Consider the following 27,809-nt stretch of genomic DNA (forward strand, 5'->3'; position numbering starts at 1 on the left):
CCGACGAGCCGCATTAATCACAGCACGTCCAGGGACAAAGTCAGAAAGCCCAGACTGTGTCAAAGGAGAAGACCCTGTCAAGTCAACACAAACATCGCGACCACAATCCTAGGAGTAAAGTAACACATCTGCAGGTCTGAGGGCCCTGTCGTTTCCTCCAGACAACCCAATGTCAACCTCCTTTCTCGCTGAAATCCCAGATCGATAACAAACATCAACAAGGGAATCCCGGACAATATTATGTCGATGCTTAATGCCCACCATACCAGCACAAGACACCGCGTGATCCCCGAAAATATCCCCAGTAAAAACCCGTGAACAGGCAGAGCATGCCGTCGAGATAGAGAACAATGGAACACCTAACCGGTAGCACAACACACATCGGTAAGTCTTTGCGTTCATCGTCTGACCCAACCCCAAAATAGGGACTGCCCTTAGCCAAGCAGAGGTGTGATCACTCTGCTGTGATTTCCATAAGGCCGATTGTCGGGGAGATAACGAAAAAGTGGATTCTGCAGAAGCGGTAACCTTTGTGAAATAAACATCTGCCAATTTCTTCATGAGTATTGGGGCAGCGACCTCACTCGGATTACCTAAAATATCAAACCCAACCGTTTCATTAAACAGACCCAATGCATCTTCAAAAGCACGACCAAGACCAACAATACCCGCATGACGTAGGAGCTTGGTCTGCAATCCAGCAGACTGTAATCGAGAAGCCAGAAAAGCATAATGACGAACATCTCCCGCAGAATAAACACCAAGCCCTCCAAATGCAAATGGCAAGGTGGCAAGCCGCCACTGCCAATCACCAAACCCAGGCCCTGAAGCAGTAACAATACGCTCCAAGGAAGATCGAAGGGCTCCATCGAAAGCGCGTTGAGCCGCCTCAAATATACTAGGAGGACAAGTACGCAAGGAAAAGTAGAGTTTAGAAACTCCCGTACATGCCCTAAGCAACAACAACTCACACTGAGGATCATCAAGCTTAGCAACCTTATCCATAAGCGCAATGGACTTGGTCACCCTTTGCATCACCAGTTCACTACTAAAACCAGGATCGGAACTTGCGGGGGCCCCAAGCAACTTAACACCATTTAAAGGCCGAGCAATATTAGGAGGAAAGACACCTACTTGCCTGCTGCGAGGGTCCTCCGTAGGCCAGAAAATTTCTGTTTTTTCAACGTTGAGATGCAGCCCAAAACGAGGCCCATCCTCCATAATCAAATGCAAAACCTTTCCCACCACCAAAGTGTCCCCAATAATAGTACCATCATCCAAATACCACGCCTGAAGACAAACCTCAAAATTATCTCTGATTTTAGAAACCAAGGGTTGTAGGACCAAAGCAAAAAGCAGCGGACCAAGGGGATCACCCTGTTGCACCCCCTGAGAAGACCATAATGTGTGGTTCCCATAATACAATCTGGCTGGATTAGAGTAGCAAAATTCAACCCACCGAGAAATGCTCGGACAAATGCGGCGAACTTCACGTAACATGACCGTACGATCAACTAGATTGAAGGCATTTTGAAAATCAACTAATAACATAGAGAGGCCAACATCAGAGCCACAATCCTCAATCAGCCGATTCACAGCATGAAGAATAGCCTCACCACCTGAAGAAACACCAACACCAAACTGAAGACCATCGAAGTAACTTCCCAAAGACTGGCCAACCATAGCAGCGCCAACCTTCGAAACAAGACGTCGCCAAACAGTACCCACAGCTATAGGACGAAGACCACCGCCGGGCTTGACAAGCGGTGTGAGGGGAGCACTAGCATTATTATTATTATTATTATTATTATTATTATTATTATTATTATTATTATTATTATTATTATTATTATTATTATTCTTAATTTGATCACTCAAAATATGAATTTGCATTTTAGATCTCTTATCATGCTTGGCTATCCAATAATTCCAATAATTATTAAATAAATTATGGATATAAGTATTATAACATGCATTCATGTGCAAAACAACGGCTAAATCTTAACTCGATTAAATATTTGTTATTTAATACGTACAATGTTATTCTTCCAATCCAAATGAAAAGGTTGGTAAACATGCATCAATTATTATATAACGTTTTGAGATCCAAAAATTCTGTAGCAGAACTATTATTTCTTTGGAATAGAGATTAAATTAAAGGGTTTAGATGGTGTTGCCTAAATAAAAGGAGCACATATATGACAGTTCCTCATTATATATATAAATCCTAAAATCTCCTTCTATCAACTCTAAAACACACACACAAAACCACATCTTCTCTCTTTTTTTCTTCAAGGAATCTGAAAAAATGGTTTCGAAAGTGGTGGAATCAATGAAGATGAAGAAGAATAAACATCGATCGATTATACAATGTAACAAAGAGAATTCGACCAAGTTCAAGAGAAGCACTTCTCGTCTTCTAGATGATGGTGTTTCGTCCGCTATTCTGTTATTAGCATGCATCGCCTGTTCCCCCAAGGTTCAACCGCTTATAGGACAATCTTAATTTCATGAGTAAATGTATCGATATCATACTCATTTAATATGTAACTTTAAATTAAATGTATGTTTAAGTAAATTATATGTTATAATAAAGACACCGGCCCTCTTCGTCACTCTGTCCTTGAAATAGCTAAAGAATCATTAAGTTTAATGTATACAAGATTACGAACTTATATGTTTCTCTCAACGTATATAAATTGTACGGAGTAATATGAAAAGATGACAGTACAACAGTTTATTTAGGAATTAACTTGGAAGTAAAGGTTTTAAAGTGAAGTGAATTAACTTGGAAGTAAATATAGAATGACTTTTACTCATTGATGAATTAGATGACTGTTATTATTTATTAACTTATTATTCGTTCCTGCTCCGGCAGGAGTAGTACTCGTGACTTCATGGACGTGATAATGAATTTGATACTTTGCTTGCAATAGAAGCCGTTATTATGTTTTTTAGCGGTATCACACACCCAACACAAATTTATTCACGAATATGCACATGACAAGACTTGAACTCTTAATCTCTTTGGTTCATAGGTTTCTCAAATACCGCTAAGCTATAAGACATTTGGTAGTTGTTATGATATTTTGACTCGTAACCAATTTGACGTCGGATACATTAATAACATGCAAGATGCTGAGTCCACTACCTTTGGAAATGCTAATTACAAATTGCAAATTAAAAAGTTATTTCATTTTGACTTTAACAATAAATATTCAAAACGCAGCCTTCAATAAATGAAACGACCAAAATGTTTGCAACATTTAGTAGATATAATAAATGAAACGACCAAAATGTTTGCAACATTTAGTAGATATGGAATATAAAATGTTGTATACAATACAATAATATAGACCATCAGATTATAAATTGCATTTTAATAGAATATATTTTTATTGATTGCTCATGTAATAACATTGGTTCAACACATCAATCAATTACAGTATATAATATTATTCAGATCGAAACCCATGGAAATTTTGATTCTACCATTTTCATGGCGTCTATTATTATTTTTATTTTGTATTTTTAATTTATTTTTTTTAAAAAATACTTTTTCCTACTTAAAGGCCGAAGGTCCTCTCGAAAGCAATCTCTTTATCCGTCGAATAAAGAGAGGGATGACTTTCTCTACTCTTGAGAGTGTTTCACTGGGTAGATAAATGTCTTGTCTTTATTCTCGGATAGGGAAAAGATTGTCTACATCTCACCTCCCCCATACACCACTCATGTGGTATTGGGTTTTGTTGTTGTTGTTGTTGTTGTAATATTATTCAGATTGAAGGTTTGTAGCTCAGCCCAATTGTATGTCTTCTGACCCAAACCTATTTTCCGATTAATGCCTTAGTTTAGTTTGGGTGAATGAAAAAGGCTCAAGTAAACAAACAAGAATAATGACCGAATAAGCATTTCATCCCATTAATCTCAAAAAGTCGTAAGTAAACAGGCCCTATGTCTATTATGTTCTTGTAATAGAAGCCATTATGAGATTGGGTTAATACTGCTAATTTTGTAATGAAAATTCTGTAGTTGTTACGGATTCAAGAAAGGATGATGGTAATGAAGCATGGGTTTTCATGAATGAACATAATATGCAAAAGTTTAAGCAGTATACAGAGCTTCAAGATCTTCATCTTATATCTTACAAGGCTTATCGACAAATCTCTGTTTCATCTTATATCTTCGTCGATAGATCTGTTCTTCACGATCACAGTTCTTTGTAAAGGGAAAGCTTAAGCTTTTAAGGGTAAAACAATTATAGCCCAGAACATTATCAGTTCTTGGTTGTTAATTATAAATCTCTTAATTCATAAAACCAGAAATTTACGCCTTTTCATCATGTTACCAGATTTGATCATATATATCAATTTTTTATGTTTCTTTTTCAAGAAAATAGAGTAGTAATTTAAGAAAGTCAATCACAAAGCAGCAAGTATAGACCACATATATAAATTTTAAACCGCAAACAAAATATATTATAATCATGTGGCCATCATCTACCATTAATAGCCTAGTTGATAAAGCATCTAAGCTTTGCTTCTTTGTTTATCCCCCAACTCTTTGCTTCATAATATTTTCATGTGTGTGGTTGGTGTGTATCACTTTTTCATTTCAAAACCTTAAAATGAAGTTGACTTTAGTGTCAAAAGAGGTTATTGTACCATCTTCTCCAACCCCTTTTGAACTAAAGACCTACAAACTCTCATACATAGATCAACAAATTCGTCCTCATTATATATCAAGCATTTATTACTATTTATACGATGAATCTAGCACCATATCACAATCCCAAATGACCATCAACCTGAAACGCTCTCTAAAACCTTGACTCATTTTTACCCTTCGGCTGGAAGGCTGTCCAATGACCAAAACACCGTTAACTGCAACGATCAAGGGGTTCGGTGCTTGGTAGCCCAAGTCCACTCCAACCTTTTAGACATAATAAAAAATCCAATAATCAAAGAATTGGATCAACTTATGATGGTCGAATCATCATACGTTGATGAACAGTTAGCCATTCAAGTTAACTTGTTTCATTGTGGTGGCATAGCGGTTGGTGTATCCATGTCTCATTGAATAATGGACGCTTACTGAAAGGACCCGTTCATATACATTATAAACGATTCTCAATAGTTGCTTACATCGCGAGGTATTTGACCTCTATATGATACATTTTTCAGACATTGCATTCGTTTTTAAAAAAATAAACTTTCTTTACATCGAAAATTGACAGACATGCATACCATTTCATAATATCCAACTATAAATGACCTAATCTGTCATTTACTTAATAATAATCTCTATTGAACTCAACGACTTGAATCAACGTCTTTTGAAATATGCCATGAATGACTCCAAGTAATATCCTTAAAATGAGCAAATGCACAGCGGAAGATTTCTTTAACACCTGAGAATAAACATGCTTTAAAGTGTCAACTAAAAGGTTGGTGAGTTCATTAGTTTATCATAATCATTCATTTTCATCATTTTAATAGACCACAAGAATTTCATTTCCAGTTCTCATAAATATACGTCCCATGCATAGAGACAAAAATCATTCATATGGTGAACACCTGGTAACCGACATTAACAAGATGCATAAAAGAATATCCCCTATCATTCTGGAAAATCCTTCGGACATGATAAAAACTACATCGAAGTACTAAAGCATCCGGTACTTTGGATGTGGTTCGTTAGGCCCAATAGATCTATCTTTAGAATTCGCGTTAATTAGTAGATCGGTTTACTAATTCTTAGGTTACCAAGCAAAAGGGGCATATTCGGCTTCGATCATTCACTCATATAATGTAGTTTCAATTACTTGTGTCTATTTCGTAAAACATTTATAAAAATTGCGCATGTATTCTCAGCCCAAAAATATAAAGGATAAAAAGGCAAATGAAACTCACCATACTGTATTTCATAGTAAAAATACATATAACATCATTGAACGAGTGCAAGGTTGGCCTCGGATTCACGAACCTAAATTAATTATATATATTTATATGTTGGTCAAAATTTGTCTTAACAAATTAGGTCAAGTCATAGTGTACCACAATCCTAATGCTCGAGACTAATATGCAAAAGTCAACAAAAGCCAAATTGACTCAAAATGATTTCCAAAATTTATACATAATTATAGTATATTTTAAATATCGTCGTTTTATATTTTTAAATATAATTCATTTATTAATAAATAAAATTTCATATTAAAATTTATATAATAAAATATACTTTTATATATATCAAGTAATAAAATTTATAGAGTTCATTTAATATCATAAAAATAATATGATAGGTATTATTAAAGTAATTTATTACACGTAGTAAAATATGTTTATATCACATATTTATTTGATAAAATAATATCTATAATAATAGTAAGTAAAAGTTGTATTATTTTGTAATAATGATTATTATTATAAAAATACCAATATTTATAATTACTACGATGACATTATGAATAAACGATAATTCTAATTATGATAACATTAATATTTACGATACTTTTTAATATTATCTTTAAAAAAATAATTCTATTTAAAATGGTAATAATAATGATATTTTATAGTAACCATGATATTTCTATTAGAATGATAATTTTTGTTAAAATGATAGTTTTAACACCAACGATACTTTTAATAATAATAGTAATGACAAAAATAATAAGAACGATAACTTTATCTAAATCAATATCTTATAATATTTTAATTTCCTTATGATGCTCTTACACATTATTTCCTAATCGATTTGTTAGTAACTTTTAAATCGTCTTTCATATCGCGTTCATTTTGATGATAAAAATAGTAGTTATAATAATTAAGTGTTACTTAATATTATAATACTAATAATAATAAATGCTATGCTAATGATATTACTAATAACTATTTTAATGATTAATAATAATAATAATAATACTAATTATAACTTTAAAAATAGTAATAATAATAAAAATATCAATTTTTAATGATAATACTTTTTATTGATAATAATAATAATAATAATAATAATAATAATAATAATAATAATAATAATAATAATAATAATAATAATAATAATAATAATAATAATAATAATAATAATAATAATGATGATGATGATGATGATGATAATAATTTGATAAAATCTAGAATGATGTTAATAACGACGATGAAAATAATCATTTTTAATAATAATATCAAAAATTCAATTGACTATAACTTCTAATCCGTTCATCGAATCTATTCGACATCTAAATGAAAAGTTCTTAATTTTTTGCTAGCTTTCCAACTACATGCATATCTTATACCTTATCTCAATCGCAGGTGTAACTAATTCGAGATTCAACATAACCTAACTAAGGGCAATATCAAAAGTTCAAGCATGCATAATCCTATATTCTCGAGCACTAGTCAGGGATACATTATTAGTATGTAAAAATTAATTTACGAGTACTCACGTATCAATATTGAGATTCTATATTGCAGGAAAAATACGTAGACGCAACGGAGACGATAACTACCAAATTGACCTCACGAGCATACCCATGAACCATACACATCACCTCCATAGCCATAACTCATAATTTCCTTAGCTCTATCCCACTCATAAAATTCGTTTTGAAATTAATGCACTCATGACCTCGTCGTAGTATTTTATGTATATACTAATAATATCACTCTTAATAATACTAATACTAATACTAATAATAGTGTTTACTGTAGCAAATAGTGTTTACTGTAGCAAATCACTGTATCAAAATACGGTTTTAATGTAGCAAATAGTGTTTTACTGTAGCAAATAGTGTTTACTGTAGCAAATAGTGTTTTACTGTAGCAAAGTCATTTTTACAGTAGCAATTAGTGTTTTACTTGTACATCTTATAATATATATATATATATATATATATATATATATATATATATATATATATATATATATATATATATATATATATATGTGTGTGTGTGTGTGTGTATGTGTGTGTGTGTGTGTATGTGTGTATGTGTGTGCATGTGTGTATATTTATATAATATTAAATCATATAGAGAATTGGTTTAAATTAGTCGAAATTTTCCGGGTCATCACATAACCTCCCCGTTAAAGAAAATTTCGTCCCGAAATTTTGAGTAGTACCTGTTTTATGAACGATATCAGTGAACAAATGTGGATACTTTTGCTTTATTTGATCCTCACGTTCCTAAGTAAACTCAGGTCCTCGTCTAGCGTTCCAACGAACCCTAACTATCGGTATTTTGATTTGTTTTAATTGTTTGACCTCACGGTCCATGATTTCAACAGGTTCTTCGATAAAATGGAGTTTATCATTGATTCGTATTTCGTCAAGAGGAATTACGACATCCTCTTCAGCTAAACATTTTGTAACAACCCGGAAATTTTTGACCAAATTTAAACTTTATCTTTAAATAATTTAACGTTTCCGACACGATAAGCAAAGTCTGTAAAACTGAATCTCAAAATTTTTGAACTATTCAAGTACCCTTCGGTTGTTCTCAACGATTCGCGAACCATTATATGTAAATAGATATATATATATATATATACTATAACTTGAAAACGTAACAAAGTTTTAATTGTTTAATACCATACATTAAACTTATTGGTTTAAATATTTATTTGAATATATATGATAAGTTGGAATATTAATTGTATGAATAACTTGCGACGTATATTTAAAACGTTATTATGATGTTGAAAATATATATTAACTTGGTCATAAAACAATTTGCTATTATATATATATCAACAAATAGCGAGGCAATGATTTATAGAAGTAAATGACCAAAATACTCGAAAGTTTATGATATACTTTGAGTGGTATAGTTTAGGGATAATTTAAGGCTATATTTTGACAAAGGTACGAGTCACAAAACGTAAAATACAAGTTTTCTCAGCGTACGAAAGGACATTTGAAAAACCGGAACCGGGACATAAGTCGAGTGATGACGTACGACTTATCGGAACAAAAATTACAAGTCAACTAAGCATGTGAATTTAATATAATATATAATTAATTATATAAATTAAATATATTATATATATAATATAAAATTATGTCGACAAACAAGAAGTTAAAAATTTGTGAGCTGTCCCAGGGTGCTATGCGATCGCATGGCCTTGAAGCACAAATCCCATGCGATCGCATGGGGTACTTTTTTTGAAAAGGTTCTATAAATTGCGCGATTTTTGGCTTAGCTGAATCTATCTCTCTTTCTCTAGTATTATTACTCCGTAATATTTATTTAATTTATTTTATTATTATTATTATTATTATTATTATTATTATTATTATTATTATTATTATTATTATTATTATTATTATTATTATTATTAAGATTAATATTATTATTAATCTTATTATTATTAGTATTATTAATGATGTATTATACATAAAATACTACGATGAGGTCATGAGTGGGTTACTTTCAAAATGGGTTTTCAAGCGGGATAGAGCTAAGGAAATTATGGGTAATGTTCGGTGGTATATTTATGAATCAAACCTAGTGTTTATCATCTCCGTTACGTCTACGTACTTTTCTTAAATATTGAATCACAATATTGATACGTAAGCATTTATATTTTATCTTTTATATACTAATAGTGTATCCATGTCTAGTGCTCGAGTATATATATTTATACAAGCTTGTATGCTAAATTTCGACGTTAAACAGTTTATGATGAATCACAAATTAAATACATATATTACTGGTAAAAGGTATATGATATACATGTTTTTGAAAAGCTGGCGAAAAATTAATAATTTTTCATTTAGACACCGAATAGTTTCGATGAACGGATTAAAAGATATGATCAACTGAATTATGATTGACGTTAATTGAAATTGCTTTTGAATCTGCAATTAAGATTTAAACAACTTGTTTACGAGATTGATAAAATGGATTTTTTGAATATTACCAACCGAGTAAATGAATCTTTATATAAGGTACATCTAGCTTTGTTGAACTTTTGTCAAAATTGACTTTTTGAAATGACTTTTGATAACTTTTGTATGTCGATCTCGAGCATTAGGATTATGATACACTATAACCAGACCTAGCTTGATAAACATTTATTGACCAACATATGTTCTCTAGGTTGAGATCTACGATTAATTGGTAATCCGAGTTTCGGTCACATTTTGGTGAACAACTTTATATGCTGCTAAGGTGAGTTTCATTTGCTCCCTTTTTAATTGCTTTTGCAATCTATATTTTTGGGCTGAGAATACATGCAATTTATTTTAAACGCAATGGATACAAGTACATAATAAATTCTACACTGAGTTTAAACCGAAAATCCCTTAGCTTTGGTAACTAGTAACTGCCAGTTATAAGAACTGGTGAGCGCGAGTAGTAGTATATGGATCCATAGGGCTTGATATCCCCGTCCGAGCTAGATCGCTAGCCTTTTAACGGACGAATGCTATTTGAGAAGCGTACACGTTGGTTTGCGTGTATTATTAAGATGATTATACAAAGGGTACAGATTATATATACGTTAAGTTTAGTTACCAGGGTGCTCAATCTTGTAGAATATTTTGATAAACGTTTCTAGATGAAACAACTGAAATCTTGTGATCCACTTTTATATACAGATTATGCGAAACACTAAAACTATGAACTCACCAACCTTTGTGTTGACACTTGTTAGCATGTTTATTCTCAGGTTCCCTAGAAGTCTTCCGCTGTTTGCTTATATGTTAGACAAGCTATGTGCATGGAGTCTTACATGGCATATTTTTCAAGGAAACGTTGCATTCACCAAATCATCACCATGTATATTATTTTGACTGCATTGTCAACGGAAGTACTGTTGTAAACTATTATTTATGGTGATTGTCTATATGTAGAAATCATCAGATGTCGAAAACCTTTGATTTAAATATTCATTTATGGTGTGCCTTTTCAAAAGAATGCAATGTTTACAAAACGTATCATATAGAGGTCAAATACCTCGCAATGAAATCGATGAATGATGTGTTCGTCCATATGGATTTGGAGCGATCGTCACAGTTGGTATCAGAGCGTTGGTCCTAGTGAACCAGGTCTTGCATTAGTGTGTCTAACTGATAGTTGTTAGGATGCATTAGTAAGTCTGGACTTCGACCGTGTCTGCATGTCAAAAGTTTTGCTTATCATTTTTTGTCGGAAATTACCTGCTTATCATTCCTAGTCTAGACACGTTTTACTGCATTGATTGCATGAATAGTGTAAAGACAAAATTCATATCTTAGCATACCTGTTACTGTAAACTTTTCCTGACATCTTCCGAAAATTTCTCCGTGATTTATGGAATTTGGTATTATATATACATATGTAAATTATGTATTGAAGAATACCAAACTAAATTCTATAATCTAATTCATATCAAAAATCATCTCCCTAATTATACAAGATGGATCCCGTATCTAGTTCAAATTCCTTAAACTCTGACAGCTATTCCGATATGGATATTCTCCTGAATTCCGAAGACAGTGTAACCGGAATGGAGCAACCAATTAGCTATCATCTATTTTGGATGAATTGGGGATGGGTTTGTAATCTACTTAATTAGTGGAGACAGGAAGAAGGTGAAATGTCCCGTTCTTATTGATTAAAAACGTTCCATATTAATTGATTTCGTTGCGAGGTTTTGACCTCTATATGAGACGTTTTTCAAAGACTGCATTCATTTTAAAACAAACCATAACCTTTATTTCATCAATAAAGGTTTAAAAAGCTTTACGTAGATTATCAAATAATGATAATCTAAAATATCCTGTTTACACACGACCATTACATAATGGTTTACTCTACAAATATGTTACAACAAAATAAGTTTCTTGAATGCAGTTTTTACACAATATCATACAAGCATGGACTCCAAATCTCGTCCTTATTTAAGTATGCGACAGCGGAAGCTCTTAGTATTCACCTGAGAATAAACATGCTTTAAACGTCAACAAAAATGTTGGTGAGTTATAGGTTTAACCTATATATATCAAATCGTAACAATAGACCACAAGATTTCATATTTCAATACACATCCCATACATAGAGATAAAAATCATTCATATGGTGAACACCTGGTAACCGACATTAACAAAATGCATATATAAGAATATCCCCATCATTCCGGGACACCCTTCGGATATGATATAAATTTCGAAGTACTAAAGCATCCGGTACTTTGGATGGGGCTTGTTGGGCCCGATAGATCTATCTTTAGGATTCGCGTCAATTAGGGTGTCTGTTCCCTAATTCTTAGATTACCAGACTTAATAAAAAGGGGCATATTCGATTTCGATAATTCAACCATAGAATGTAGTTTCACGTACTTGTGTCTATTTTGTAAATCATTTATAAAACCTGCATGTATTCTCATCCCAAAAATATTAGATTTTAAAAGTGGGACTATAACTCACTTTCACAGATTTTTACTTCGTCGGGAAGTAAGACTTGGCCACTGGTTGATTCACGAACCTATAACAATATATACATATATATCAAAGTATGTTCAAAATATATTTACAACACTTTTAATATATTTTGATGTTTTAAGTTTATTAAGTCAGCTGTCCTCGTTAGTAACCTACAACTAGTTGTCCACAGTTAGATGTACAGAAATAAATCGATAAATATTATCTTGAATCAATCCACGACCCAGTGTATACGTATCTCAGTATTGATCACAACTCAAACTATATATATTTTGGAATCAACCTCAACCCTGTATAGCTAACTCCAACATTCACATATAGAGTGTCTATGGTTGTTCCGAAATATATATAGATGTGTCGACATGATAGGTCGAAACATTGTATACGTGTCTATGGTATCTCAAGATTACATAATATACAATACAAGTTGATTAAGTTATGGTTGGAATAGATTTGTTACCAATTTTCACGTAGCTAAAATGAGAAAAATTATCCAATCTTGTTTTACCCATAACTTCTTCATTTTAAATCCGTTTTGAGTGAATCAAATTGCTATGGTTTCATATTGAACTCTATTTTATGAATCTAAACAGAAAAAGTATAGGTTTATAGTCAGAAAAATAAGTTACAAGTCGTTTTTGTAAAGGTAGTCATTTCAGTCGAAAGAACGACGTCTAGATGACCATTTTAGAAAACATACTTCCACTTTGAGTTTAACCATAATTTTTTGGATATAGTTTCATGTTCATAATAAAAATCATTTTCTCAGAATAACAACTTTTAAATCAAAGTTTATCATAGTTTTTAATTAACTAACCCAAAACAGCCCGCGGTGTTACTACGACGGCGTAAATCCGGTTTTACGGTGTTTTTCGTGTTTCCAGGTTTTAAATCATTAAGTTAGCATATCATATAGATATAGAACATGTGTTTAGTTGATTTTAAAAGTCAAGTTAGAAGGATTAACTTTTGTTTGCGAACAAGTTTAGAATTAACTAAACTATGTTCTAGTGATTACAAGTTTAAACCTTCGAATAAGATAGCTTTATATGTATGAATCGAATGATGTTATGAACATCATTACTACCTTAAGTTCCTTGGATGAACCTACTGGAAAAGAGAAAAATGGATTTAGCTTCAACGGATCCTTGGATGGCTCGAAGTTCTTGAAGCAGAATCATGACACGAAAACAAGTTCAAGTAAGATCATCACTTGAAATAAGATTGTTATAGTTATAGAAATTGAACCAAAGTTTGAATATGATTATTACCTTGTATTAGAATGATAACCTACTGTAAGAAACAAAGATTTCTTGAGGTTGGATGATCACCTTACAAGATTGGAAGTGAGCTAGCAAACTTGAAAGTATTCTTGATTTTATGTAACTAGAACTTGTAAAATATATGAAGAACACTTAGAACTTGAAGATAGAACTTGAGAGAGATCAATTAGATGAAGAAAATTGAAGAATGAAAGTGTTTGTAGGTGTTTTTGGTCGTTGGTGTATGGATTAGATATAAAGGATATGTAATTTTGTTTTCATGTAAATAAGTCATGAATAATTACTCATATTTTTGTAATTTTATGAGATATTTCATGCTAGTTGCAAAATGATGGTTCCCACATGTGTTAGGTGACTCAAATGGGCTGCTAAGAGCTGATAATTGGAGTGTATATACCAATAGTACATACATCTAAAAGCTGTGTATTGTACGAGTACGAATACGGGTGCATACGAGTAGAATTGTTGATGAAACTGAACGAGGATGTAATTGTAAGCATTTTTGTTAAGTAGAAGTATTTTGATAAGTGTCTTGAAGTCTTTCAAAAGTGTATGAATACATATTAAAACACTACATGTATATACATTTTAACTGAGTCGTTAAGTCATCGTTAGTCGTTACATGTAAATGTTGTTTTGAAACCTTTAGGTTAACGATCTTGTTAAATGTTGTTAACCCAATGTTTATAATATCAAAAGAGATTTTAAATTATTATATTATCATGATATTATGATGTACGAATATCTCTTAATATGATATATATACATTAAATGTCGTTACAACGATAATCGTTACATATATGTCTCGTTTCAAAATCATTAAGTTAGTAGTCTTGTTTTTACATATGTAGTTCATTGTTAATATACTTAATGATATGTTTACATATCATAATATCATGTTAACTATATATATAATCATATATATGCCATCATATAGTTTTTACAAGTTTTAACGTTCGTGAATCACCGGTCAACTTGGGTGGTCAATTGTCTATATGAAACCTATTTCAATTAATCAAGTCTTAACAAGTTTGATTGCTTAACATGTTGTAAACATTTAATCATGTAAATATCAATCTCAATTAATATATATAAACATGGAAAAGTTCGGGTCACTATAGTACCTACCCGTTAAATAAATTTCGTCCCGAAATTTTAAGCTGTTGAAGGTGTTGACGAATCTTCTGGAAATAGATGCGGGTATTTCTTCTTCATCTGATCTTCACGCTCCCAGGTGAACTCGGGTCCTCTACGAGCATTCCATCGAACCTTAACAATTGGTATCTTGTTTTGCTTAAGTCTTTTAACCTCACGATCCATTATTTCGACGGGTTCTTCGATGAATTGAAGTTTTTCGTTGATTTGGATTTCATCTAACGGAATAGTGAGATCTTCTTTAGTAAAACATTTCTTTAAATTCGAGACGTGGAAAGTGTTATGTACAGCCGCGAGTTGTTGAGGTAACTCAAGTCGGTAAGCTACTGGTCCGACACGATCAATAATCTTGAATGGTCCAATATACCTTGGATTTAATTTCCCTCGTTTATCAAATCGAACAACGCCTTTCCAAGGTGCAACTTTAAGCATGACCATCTCTCCAATTTCAAATTCTATATCTTTTCTTTTAATGTCAGCGTAGCTCTTTTGTCGACTTTGGGCGGTTTTCAACCGTTGTTGAATTTGGATGATCTTCTCGGTAGTTTCTTGTATAATCTCCGGACCCGTAATCTGTCTATCCCCCACTTCACTCCAACAAATCGGAGACCTGCACTTTCTACCATAAAGTGCTTCAAACGGCGCCATCTCAATGCTTGAATGGTAGCTGTTGTTGTAGGAAAATTCTGCTAATGGTAGATGTCGATCCCAACTGTTTCCGAAATCAATAACACATGCTTGTAGCATGTCTTCAAGCATTTGTATCGTCCTTTCGCTCTGCCCATCAGTTTGTGGATGATAGGCAGTACTCATGTCTAGACGAGTTCCTAATGCTTGCTGTAATGTCTGCCAGAATCTTGAAATAAATCTGCCATCCCTATCAGAGATAATAGAGATTGGTATTCCATGTCTGGAGACGACTTCCTTCAAATACAGTCGTGCTAACTTCTCCATCTTGTCATCTTCTCTTATTGGCAGGAAGTGTGCTGATTTGGTGAGACGATCAACTATTACCCAAATAGTATCAAAACCACTTGCAGTCCTTGGCAATTTAGTGATGAAATCCATGGTAATGTTTTCCCATTTCCATTCTGGGATTTCGGGTTGTTGAAGTAGACCTGATGGTTTCTGATGCTCAGCTTTGACCTTAGAACACGTCAAACATTCTCCTACGTATTTAGCAACATCGGCTTTCATACCCGGCCACCAAAAATGTTTCTTGAGATCCTTGTACATCTTCCCCGTTCCAGGATGTATTGAGTATCTGGTTTTATGAGCTTCTCTAAGTACCATTTCTCTCATATCTCCAAATTTTGGTACCCAAATCCTTTCAGCCCTATACCGGGTTCCGTCTTCCCGAATATTAAGATGCTTCTCCGATCCTTTGGGTATTTCATCCTTTAAATTTCCCTCTTTTAAAACTTCTTGTTGCGCCTCCTTTATTTGAGTAGTAAGGTTATTATGAATCATTATATTCATAGATTTTACTCGAATGGGTTCTCTGTCCTTCCTGCTCAAGGCATCGGCTACCACATTTGCCTTCCCCGGGTGGTAACGAATCTCAAAGTCGTAATCATTCAATAATTCAATCCACCTACGCTGCCTCATATTCAGTTGTTTCTGATTAAATATGTGTTGAAGACTTTTGTGGTCGGTATATATAATACTTTTGACCCCATATAAGTAGTGCCTCCAAGTCTTTAATGTAAAAACAACCGCGCCTAATTCCAAATCATGCGTCGTATAATTTTGTTCGTGAATCTTCAATTGTCTAGACGCATAAGCAATCACCTTCATTCGTTGCATTAATACACAACCGAGACCTTGCTTTGATGCGTCACAATAAATCACAAAATCATCATTCCCTTCAGGCAATGACAATATAGGTGCCGTAGTTAGCTTTTTCTTCAATAACTGAAACGCTTTCTCTTGTTCATCATTCCATTCAAATTTCTTCCCTTTATGCGTTAATGCAGTCAAGGGTTTTGCTATTCTGGAAAAGTCTTGGATGAACCTTCTGTAGTAACCAGCTAGTCCTAAAAACTGGCGTATGTGTTTCGGAGTTTTCGGGGTTTCCCACTTTTCAACAGTTTCTATCTTTGCCGGATCCACCTTAATACCTTCTTTGTTCACTATGTGACCGAGGAATTGAACTTCTTCCAACCAAAATGCACACTTTGAAAACTTAGCGTACAATTCTTCCTTCCTCAATACTTCTAACACCTTTCTCAAATGTTCACCGTGTTCTTGGTCATTCTTTGAGTAAATAAGTATGTCATCAATGAAAACAATGACAAACTTGTCAAGGTATGGTCCACACACTCGGTTCATAAGGTCCATGAACACAGCTGGTGCATTAGTTAAACCAAACGGCATGACCATAAACTTATAATGACCGTAACGTGTTCTGAAAGCAGTCTTTGGAATATCATCTTCTTTCACCCGCATTTGATGATACCCGGAACGTAAGTCAATCTTTGAATAAACAGACGAGCCTTGTAGTTGATCAAATAAGTCGTCGATTCTCGGTAGTGGGTAGCGGTTCTTGATGGTAAGTTTGTTCAACTCTCGGTAGTCGATACACAACCTGAATGTACCATCTTTCTTCTTGACAAACAAAACAGGAGCTCCCCACGGTGATGTGCTTGGTCGAATGAAACCACGCTCTAAAAGTTCTTGTAATTGGCTTTGCAGTTCTTTCATCTCACTGGGTGCGAGTCTGTAAGGAGCACGAGCTATTGGTGCAGCTCCTGGTACAAGATCTATTTGAAATTCAACGGATCGATGTGGGGGTAGTCCCGGTAATTCTTTCGGAAATACATCGGGAAATTCTTTTGCGACGGGAACATCATTGATGCTCTTTTCTTCAGTTTGTACTTTCTCGACGTGTGCTAGAACAGCATAGCAACCTTTTCTTATTAGTTTTTGTGCCTTCAAATTACTAATAAGATGTAGCTTCGTGTTGCCCCTTTCTCCGTACACCATTAAGGGTTTTCCTTTTTCTCGTATAATGCAAATTGCATTTTTGTAACAAACGATCTCTGCTTTCACTTCTTTCAACCAGTCCATACCGATTATCACATCAAAACTCCCTAACTCTACTGGTATCAAGTCAATCTTAAATGTTTCGCTAACCAGTTTAATTTCTCGATTCCGACATATATTATCTGCTGAAATTAATTTACCATTTGCTAATTCGAGTAAAAATTTACTATCCAAAGGCGTCAATGGACAACTTAATTTAGCACAAAAATCTCTACTCATATAGCTTCTATCCGCACCCGAATCAAATAAAACGTAAGCAGATTTATTGTCAATAAGAAACGTACCCGTAACAAGCTCCGGGTCTTCTTGTACCTCTGCCGCATTAATATTGAAAACTCTTCCGCGGCCTTGTCCATTCGTGTTCTCCTGGTTCGGGCAATTTCTAATAATGTGGCCCGGTTTTCCACATTTATAACAAACTACATTGGCATAACTTGCTCCGACACTACTTGCTCCGCCATTACTCATTCCGACACCATTTGTTCCTTTCGTTCTATTAACCCCTGGTCCGTAGACCTCACACTTCGCCGTGCTATGACCATTTCTTTTACACTTGTTGCAAAATTTGGTGCAGAACCCCGAGTGATTCTTTTCACACCTTTGGCATAGCTGCTTCTGATTGTTGTTGTTGTTGCGGTTATTATTGTTGTTGGGATGATTGTTGTAGTTGCTGTTGTTGTTGTTGTTGTTGTTGTTGGGCCGTTTGTTGTAGTTGCGATTGATGTTGCGATTGTTGGGATAATTGTTGCGATTATTGTTGTAATTGCTGTTGTTGTTGTATTGGTGATTCTTATCACCGTTTTCCTCCCACTTTCTTTTGACTTGCTTCACATTGGCCTCTTCAGCAGTCTGTTCTTTAATTCTTTCTTCAATCTGGTTCACTAGTTTGTGAGCCATTCTACATGCCTGTTGTATGGAGGCTGGCTCGTGTGAACTTATATCTTCTTGGATTCTTTCCGGTAATCCTTTCACAAACGCATCGATCTTCTCTTCCTCATCTTCGAACGCTCCCGGACACAATAGGCACAATTCTGTGAATCGTCTTTCATACGTGGTAATATCAAATCCTTGGGTTCGTAACCCTCTAAGTTCTGTCTTGAGCTTATTGACCTCGGTTCTGGGACGGTACTTCTCGTTCATCAAGTGCTTGAATGCTGACCACGGTAGTGCGTACGCATCGTCTTGTCCCACCTGCTCTAGATAGGTATTCCACCATGTTAACGCAGAACCTGTGAAGGTATGCGTAGCATACTTCACTTTGTCCTCTTCAGTACACTTACTTATGGCAAACACCGATTCGACCTTCTCGGTCCACCGTTTCAATCCGATCGGTCCTTCGGTTCCATCAAATTCCAAAGGTTTGCAGGCAGTGAATTCTTTGTAGGTGCATCCTACACGATTTCCTGTACTGCTAGATCCAAGGTTATTGTTGGTATGTAGCGCAGCCTGTACTGCGGCTATGTTTGAAGCTAGAAAAGTACGGAATTCCTCTTCATTCATATTCACGGTGTGTCGAGTAGTCGGTGCCATTTCCTTCAAAATAGTCAAATGGAACAAGTTAATCATACAGAATATTAAGAGTAGTTAATAGTATTTCGTAGCATAATATGAACTCATTTATAAAAGCTTTTTCTTCATATTAGCGTTTTATAAGTTTAAATTCGGGTAGTACCTACCCGTTAAGTTCATACTTAGTAGCTAATATACAATTCAACTACTACAATTCTATATGAAAAACTGATTATAATAATATTTCGCGTTCAAACTTTTATACAATATTTTACAAACTTACAATACAGCTTATTTTACATAAAGCATGAAATATAGCACACAATAACTTTGATACAAGATAGTTGTGAAGATAATTCTAGCTAGTACACAAGTCGTTCAGCAAAGGCAATAAAGACACGTAATTCATACGTCCAGAAACAAGTCATGCATTCTGGTTTTACTAGGACTACTTCCCATCCTTGGTCTTGTGCAACATAACCGTTATGGCCGTTTATAAGACAGCGTGTTGTAACGTCGTCAAAGGGACGAGGGTTACGTAATGTCCAACAGTCCCGTAATAATCTAAAAACCTCATTTCTTACCCCAATTACCGACTCCGTCACTTGTGGAAACGTTTTGTTTAATAGTTGTAGCCCGATGTTCTTGTTCTCACTTTGGTGAGAAGCGAACATTACTAATCCGTAAGCATAACATGCTTCTTTATGTTGCATGTTAGCCGCTTTTTCTAAATCACGAAGTCCAATATTCGGATATATTGAGTCAAAATAATTTCTTAACCCGTTGCGTAAAATAGCATTTGGGTTCCCCGCAATATATGCGTCAAAGTAAACACATCGTAACTTATGGGTTTCCCAATGTGATATCCCCCATCTTTCAAACGAAAGTCTCTTATAAACCAATACATTCTTGGAACGTTCTTCGATTGTCTTACAAACTGATCTCGCCTTAAATAGTTGTGCCGAGGAATTCTGGCCGACTCTAGACAAGATTTCATCAATCATGTCTCCGGGTAGGTCTCTTAAAATATTGGGTTGTCTATCCATTTTGTGTTTTTAAACTGTAAAATAGACAAGAGTTAGATTCATAAAAAAAATACTTATTAATACAAGCAATTTTTACATATATCATAAAGCATAAGAACACTATATTACATATATTACACCACACGAATACAACTATCTTATTCCGACTCGCTCGTTTCTTCTTCTTCGGTTTTGGTTCGTTTTGCCAAGTTTCTAGGGATATATGATGTTCCCCTAATACGAGCCGTCGTTGTCCACATTGGTTTAGAAAAACCTGGTGGTTTAGAGGTTCCCGGGTCATTGTTACAACTTAAGGACTTCGGGCGTTGACAATACATATAAAGTTCATCGGGGTTGGAATTAGATTTCTCTATTTTTATGCCCTTTCCCTTATTATTTTCTTTTGCCTTTTTAAATTCAGTTGGGGTAATTTCTATAACATCATCGGAATTCTCGTCGGAATCCGATTCATCGGAGAATTGGTAATCCTCCCAATATTTTGCTTCCTTGGCGGAAACACCATTGACCATAATTAACCTTGGTCGGTTGGTTGAGGATTTTCTTTTACTTAACCATTTTATTATTTCTCCCACCGGTTCTATTTCTTCATCCGGTTCCGATTCTTCTTCCGGTTCCGATTCTTCTTCCGGTTCCGACTCTTCTTCCGGTTCCTCTTCGGGAACTTGTGAATCAGTCCACGAATCATTCCAATTTACATTTGACTCTTCATTATTATTAGGTGAGTCAATGGGACTTGTTCTAGAGGTAGACATCTATCACATAATATCAAACGCGTTAAGAGATTAATATATCACATAATATTCACATGTTAAAAATATATAGTTTCCAACAAAATTTGTTAAGCAATCATTTTTCAACTAAACACGGTCGAAGTCCAGACTCACTAATGCATCCTAACAAACTCGATAAGACACACTAATGCAAAATTCTGGTTCTCTAAGACCAACGCTCGGATACCAACTGAAATGTCCCGTTCTTATTGATTAAAAACGTTCCATATTAATTGATTTCGTTGCGAGGTTTTGACCTCTATATGAGACGTTTTTCAAAGACTGCATTCATTTTAAAACAAACCATAACCTTTATTTCATCAATAAAGGTTTAAAAAGCTTTACGTAGATTATCAAATAATGATAATCTAAAATATCCTGTTTACACACGACCATTACATAATGGTTTACAATACAAATATGTTACAACAAAATAAGTTTCTTGAATGCAGTTTTTACACAATATCATACAAGCATGGACTCCAAATCTCGTCCTTATTTAAGTATGCGACAGCGGAAGCTCTTAGTATTCACCTGAGAATAAACATGCTTTAAACATCAACAAAAATGTTGGTGAGTTATAGGTTTAACTTATATATATCAAATCGTAACAATAGACCACAAGATTTCATATTTCAATACACATCCCATACATAGAGATAAAAATCATTCATATGGTGAACACCTGGTAACCGACATTAACAAAATGCATATATAAGAATATCCCCATCATTCCGGGACACCCTTCGGATATGATATAAATTTCGAAGTACTAAAGCATCCGGTACTTTGGATGGGGCTTGTTGGGCCCGATAGATCTATCTTTAGGATTCGCGTCAATTAGGGTGTCTGTTCCCTAATTCTTAGATTACCAGACTTAATAAAAAGGGGCATATTCGATTTTGATAATTCAACCATAGAATGTAGTTTCACGTACTTGTGTCTATTTTGTAAATCATTTATAAAACCTGCATGTATTCTCATCCCAAAAATATTAGATTTTAAAAGTGGGACTATAACTCACTTTCACAGATTTTTACTTCGTCGGGAAGTAAGACTTGGCCACTGGTTGATTCACGAACCTATAACAATATATACATATATATCAAAGTATGTTCAAAATATATTTACAACACTTTTAATATATTTTGATGTTTTAAGTTTATTAAGTCAGCTGTCCTCGTTAGTAACCTACAACTAGTTGTCCACAGTTAGATGTACAGAAATAAATCGATAAATATTATCTTGAATCAATCCACGACCCAGTGTATACGTATCTCAGTATTGATCACAACTCAAACTATATATATTTTGGAATCAACCTCAACCCTGTATAGCTAACTCCAACATTCACATATAGAGTGTCTATGGTTGTTCCGAAATATATATAGATGTGTCGACATGATAGGTCGAAACATTGTATACGTGTCTATGGTATCTCAAGATTACATAATATACAATACAAGTTGATTAAGTTATGGTTGGAATAGATTTGTTACCAATTTTCACGTAGCTAAAATGAGAAAAATTATCCAATCTTGTTTTACCCATAACTTCTTCATTTTAAATCCGTTTTGAGTGAATCAAATTGCTATGGTTTCATATTGAACTCTATTTTATGAATCTAAACAGAAAAAGTATAGGTTTATAGTCGGAAAAATAAGTTACAAGTCGTTTTTGTAAAGGTAGTCATTTCAGTCGAAAGAACGACGTCTAGATGACCATTTTAGAAAACATACTTCCACTTTGAGTTTAACCATAATTTTTTGGATATAGTTTCATGTTCATAATAAAAATCATTTTCTCAGAATAACAACTTTTAAATCAAAGTTTATCATAGTTTTTAATTAACTAACCCAAAACAGCCCGCGGTGTTACTACGACGGCGTAAATCCGGTTTTACGGTGTTTTTCGTGTTTCCAGGTTTTAAATCATTAAGTTAGCATATCATATAGATATAGAACATGTGTTTAGTTGATTTTAAAAGTCAAGTTAGAAGGATTAACTTTTGTTTGCGAACAAGTTTAGAATTAACTAAACTATGTTCTAGTGATTACAAGTTTAAACCTTCGAATAAGATAGCTTTATATGTATGAATCGAATGATGTTATGAACATCATTACTACCTTAAGTTCCTTGGATGAACCTACTGGAAAAGAGAAAAATGGATTTAGCTTCAACGGATCCTTGGATGGCTCGAAGTTCTTGAAGCAGAATCATGACACGAAAACAAGTTCAAGTAAGATCATCACTTGAAATAAGATTGTTATAGTTATAGAAATTGAACCAAAGTTTGAATATGATTATTACCTTGTATTAGAATGATAACCTACTGTAAGAAACAAAGATTTCTTGAGGTTGGATGATCACCTTACAAGATTGGAAGTGAGCTAGCAAACTTGAAAGTATTCTTGATTTTATGTAACTAGAACTTGTAAAATATATGAAGAACACTTAGAACTTGAAGATAGAACTTGAGAGAGATCAATTAGATGAAGAAAATTGAAGAATGAAAGTGTTTGTAGGTGTTTTTGGTCGTTGGTGTATGGATTAGATATAAAGGATATGTAATTTTGTTTTCATGTAAATAAGTCATGAATGATTACTCATATTTTTGTAATTTTATGAGATATTTCATGCTAGTTGCCAAATGATGGTTCCCACTTGTGTTAGGTGACTCACATGGGCTGCTAAGAGCTGATAATTGGAGTGTATATACCAATAGTACATACATCTAAAAGCTGTGTATTGTACGAGTACGAATACGGGTGCATACGAGTAGAATTGTTGATGAAACTGAACGAGGATGTAATTGTAAGCATTTTTGTTAAGTAGAAGTATTTTGATAAGTGTCTTGAAGTCTTTCAAAAGTGTATGAATACATATTAAAACACTACATGTATATACATTTTAACTGAGTCGTTAAGTCATCGTTAGTCGTTACATGTAAATGTTGTTTTGAAACCTTTAGGTTAACGATCTTGTTAAATGTTGTTAACCCAATGTTTATAATATCAAAAGAGATTTTAAATTATTATATTATCATGATATTATGATGTACGAATATCTCTTAATATGATATATATACATTAAATGTCGTTACAACGATAATCGTTACATATATGTCTCGTTTCAAAATCATTAAGTTAGTAGTCTTGTTTTTACATATGTAGTTCATTGTTAATATACTTAATGATATGTTTACATATCATAATATCATGTTAACTATATATATAATCATATATATGTCATCATATAGTTTTTACAAGTTTTAACGTTCGTGAATCACCGGTCAACTTGGGTGGTCAATTGTCTATATGAAACCTATTTCAATTAATCAAGTCTTAACAAGTTTGATTGCTTAACATGTTGGAAATATTTAATCATGTAAATATCAATCTCAATTAATATATATAAACATGGAAAAGTTCGGGTCACTACAGAAGGCGATCCCTTCCATCCACCACATTGCCCTCTTGGCGAAGAACCTGAAGCACTTACCGGCGAACCTATTTGAGACACCATTTTCTCTCTCATTTTCAGAGTATCTCGTCACGATAATATACTATCTCAAATTCTGGATCTTATTCATCCGCTCGTCTGAACCGCCAATCATCCCGGTGTAGTAGAAGAAGTCAACGAGCTTCGCGCTCGGGTAGTGGCTTTGGAGAATGTGGTGCTGATGTTTTAGCAGAGTAGTATATAAAATAGCTTATATTTTTACAGGAAATACTATTAAATACGATACAATTTTACACAAGATATTTATTTATTTAGAGAATGGATATACTTAAACCTTGCTACAACACTTATAGGCAGTGTACCTAATCGTACAGTAGTGTAGTTTTTAGTAAGTCCGGTTCATTCCACAGGGAATCTTTTTAAACAAAGCTTAACGCTATATTTGTTTACTTTTATAAAAATACAAATATATATATAAGTAATATTATTATTATAAAGAGGGGTTTTTACCGTTTAATGACCGGTTTGTCGATTTTAAAACTTTAGTCGCAGTTAAAACCAAATGTAAAATAATAAATACAAGACTTAATTTAAAGCGTAAAGTAAATAACGATAATGAAATTGCGAATAATAAAAGTGCGATAAAATAAACTTGCGATAATTAAAAAGTACAATAATTAAAAGTGCAATTAAATACAATAACAATAAAAATGCGATAATTAGAAGTGCAATTAAATATAAAATAAAGGAAATTAAATATGAAATAAAAGAATTATGCTTATTTAAACTTCCGTAATCATGATGTTTGACGTGTTGATTTTAGTTTTATGCCCATGGGTTAATTGTCCTTTGTCCTGGATTATTTAATATGTCCATACGGATTTGTCCATAATAGTCCATCAGTCATAAATATAAAGAGCGAAAGCCTTCGTCAAATTATTCTTATTCCCGAAGTCAAATATTCCAACTAATTGGGGATTCGAATTGTAACAAGGTTTTAATACTTTGTTTAATGAATACACCAGGTTATCGACTGCGTGTAAACCAAGGTTTTACTACTTTGTTAACAATTACACCAATTACCCTTGAATGTAATTCACCCCTATTTCAACAAGTCTATTAACTATTAATCCAGTTCCGTGTCCGGTAAAATGAATAATTATTGGTATTTATAGATATCCCGCCCACCGTACCCAGTCAAGCGTATGTGGTTATATATAAATACGTCGAATTATAAGTTTGTATATTAAATTAACAAGGTATTGTTTAGTTAATATAAAACCCATTAATAGCCCATAGTCTAATTTCTACAAGTGTCGTTCTTTTGTCCAAACCCCAATTATGGTACAAAGCCCAATTACCCAATTTAGGTAATTAGCCCAACATCATGATTATTTCGGATTAAATAAGCATAATAATAACTTAGCTACGAGACATTAAATTAAAAAGGTTGAACATAACTTACAATGATTAAAAATAGCGTAGCGTTACACGGACAGAATTTCGACTTACACCCTTACAACATTCGCTAACATACCCTTATTATTAGAATTAAAATTAAAATTAAAATTAAAATTATAATATATATATATAATACGTTTTATGAGAGAAGAAGAAAAAGGATGTTTTTTTACGATCAGAATGCGCGAGCTTTATAGGGACTTTCAGAATTTGGGCCTCCACAACTCGCGGCCCATTTTGCCTTCAAACTCCGCGAGTCGCGGAGTTTGCTTTTACAGCTCACACAAGTTTGGCTCTTTGTTTACCGACGGTTTTATAAATAAATATAATATATTAAATAATTATAAGAATTATTTAAATATTATATTATATTTATGTGCATAGTTGACTTGTAATTTTTAGTCCGTTGCGTCGAGCGTTGAGAGTTGACTCTGGTCCCGGTTCCGGATTTTCGAACGTCCTTGCGTACAATTTTATATTTTGTACTTTGCGTTTTGAATCTTGTACTCTTGTAATTTCGAGACGTTTCTTATCAATAATTGGAACCTCTTTGATTGTATTTTGTACTTTTGAGCTTTTTGGTCGTTTGCGTCTTCAATTCGTCGAATCTGTCTTTTGTCTTCACCTTTTATTATTTAAACGAATATCACTTTTAAATAGAACAATTGCAACTAAAAGCTTGTTGTAACGACCCGCACTTTTTCGATCGTTCTATACTTATAAGATTAATATTTACATAAATTAAACCTTACCAACATGATAAGCAATCCAAATTGTCGAGACTTATGTTTTTCGAAAAGAGTTTTACACAACGTTTGACCGTCTAGTTTGACCGATGATATCACGAACTATACAATATATGATAATTATACGTTTGTGTATATATATGTATATATACATATTTAACATGACCTAAGAATGTTTTAATATCTCATTTTGTATTAATAACAATAAGTTATAAGTATATTTTGAAACTACTAACTTAAGTTTTCAAAACGATAACCATACGTAACGTTATTTGACTTAAATACTTATGACCTATAATGTTTATACATATATCGTATAAGTAATGTATTTAATCACTTTTAAAGACTTAAATACATAAAACAATATAAGTATATTTACAAAAGATAACTATATTTGAATCCTCGTTCCGTTTTCTCAAAGATTTCTATACGTATACCTAGGGTATATGTACCCGTATCATACGCAGCTTCTAGATGTATTTACTATTGGTATATACCAATAAAAATCTGCTCCTTAGCAGCCTTAAATGATTAAGAAACATGTGGAACCAACCATTTGTCAAGTAGCATGAATTATTTAGCAAGAAAACAAAGTTAGGTATCTTTTTTTTCCTTTATAACCTAAAAACGTTTTTATGCATGCACACCATTTCTTCACCCCATTTTCTCATACTTACACTTCCATTTCTCTCTCAAAATACTCTTAACTTCATACTTGATCATCTCCAAGCATTTTCCCCATCATTTAGCTTCAAAAACAACACTTAAACCTCATAAGAAAACCTTACAAAAACACTTCAAGAAATCCTTCCAAGAACACCAACTTACTTCCAATCTTTCATCCACTTCCATCACCCTTTTGGTTCTAGGTTCTTACTCCTCTTTTACAACAACCTTGTCCAAGGAACTTG

At 33.5% G+C, this 27,809-nt stretch overlaps 1 pseudogene; it reads left to right on the forward strand.

Moving 5' to 3' along the window:
* The first annotated feature begins 4,627 nt into the window (after positions 1 to 4,627).
* Positions 4,628 to 27,809, forward strand: part of LOC139850455 (stemmadenine O-acetyltransferase-like) — a 77,669-nt pseudogene continuing 54,487 nt past the window's right edge.

This window comes from Rutidosis leptorrhynchoides, chromosome 5 (genome assembly GCF_046630445.1).
Source record: "Rutidosis leptorrhynchoides isolate AG116_Rl617_1_P2 chromosome 5, CSIRO_AGI_Rlap_v1, whole genome shotgun sequence".
Taxonomy (NCBI): Eukaryota; Viridiplantae; Streptophyta; class Magnoliopsida; order Asterales; family Asteraceae; genus Rutidosis; species Rutidosis leptorrhynchoides.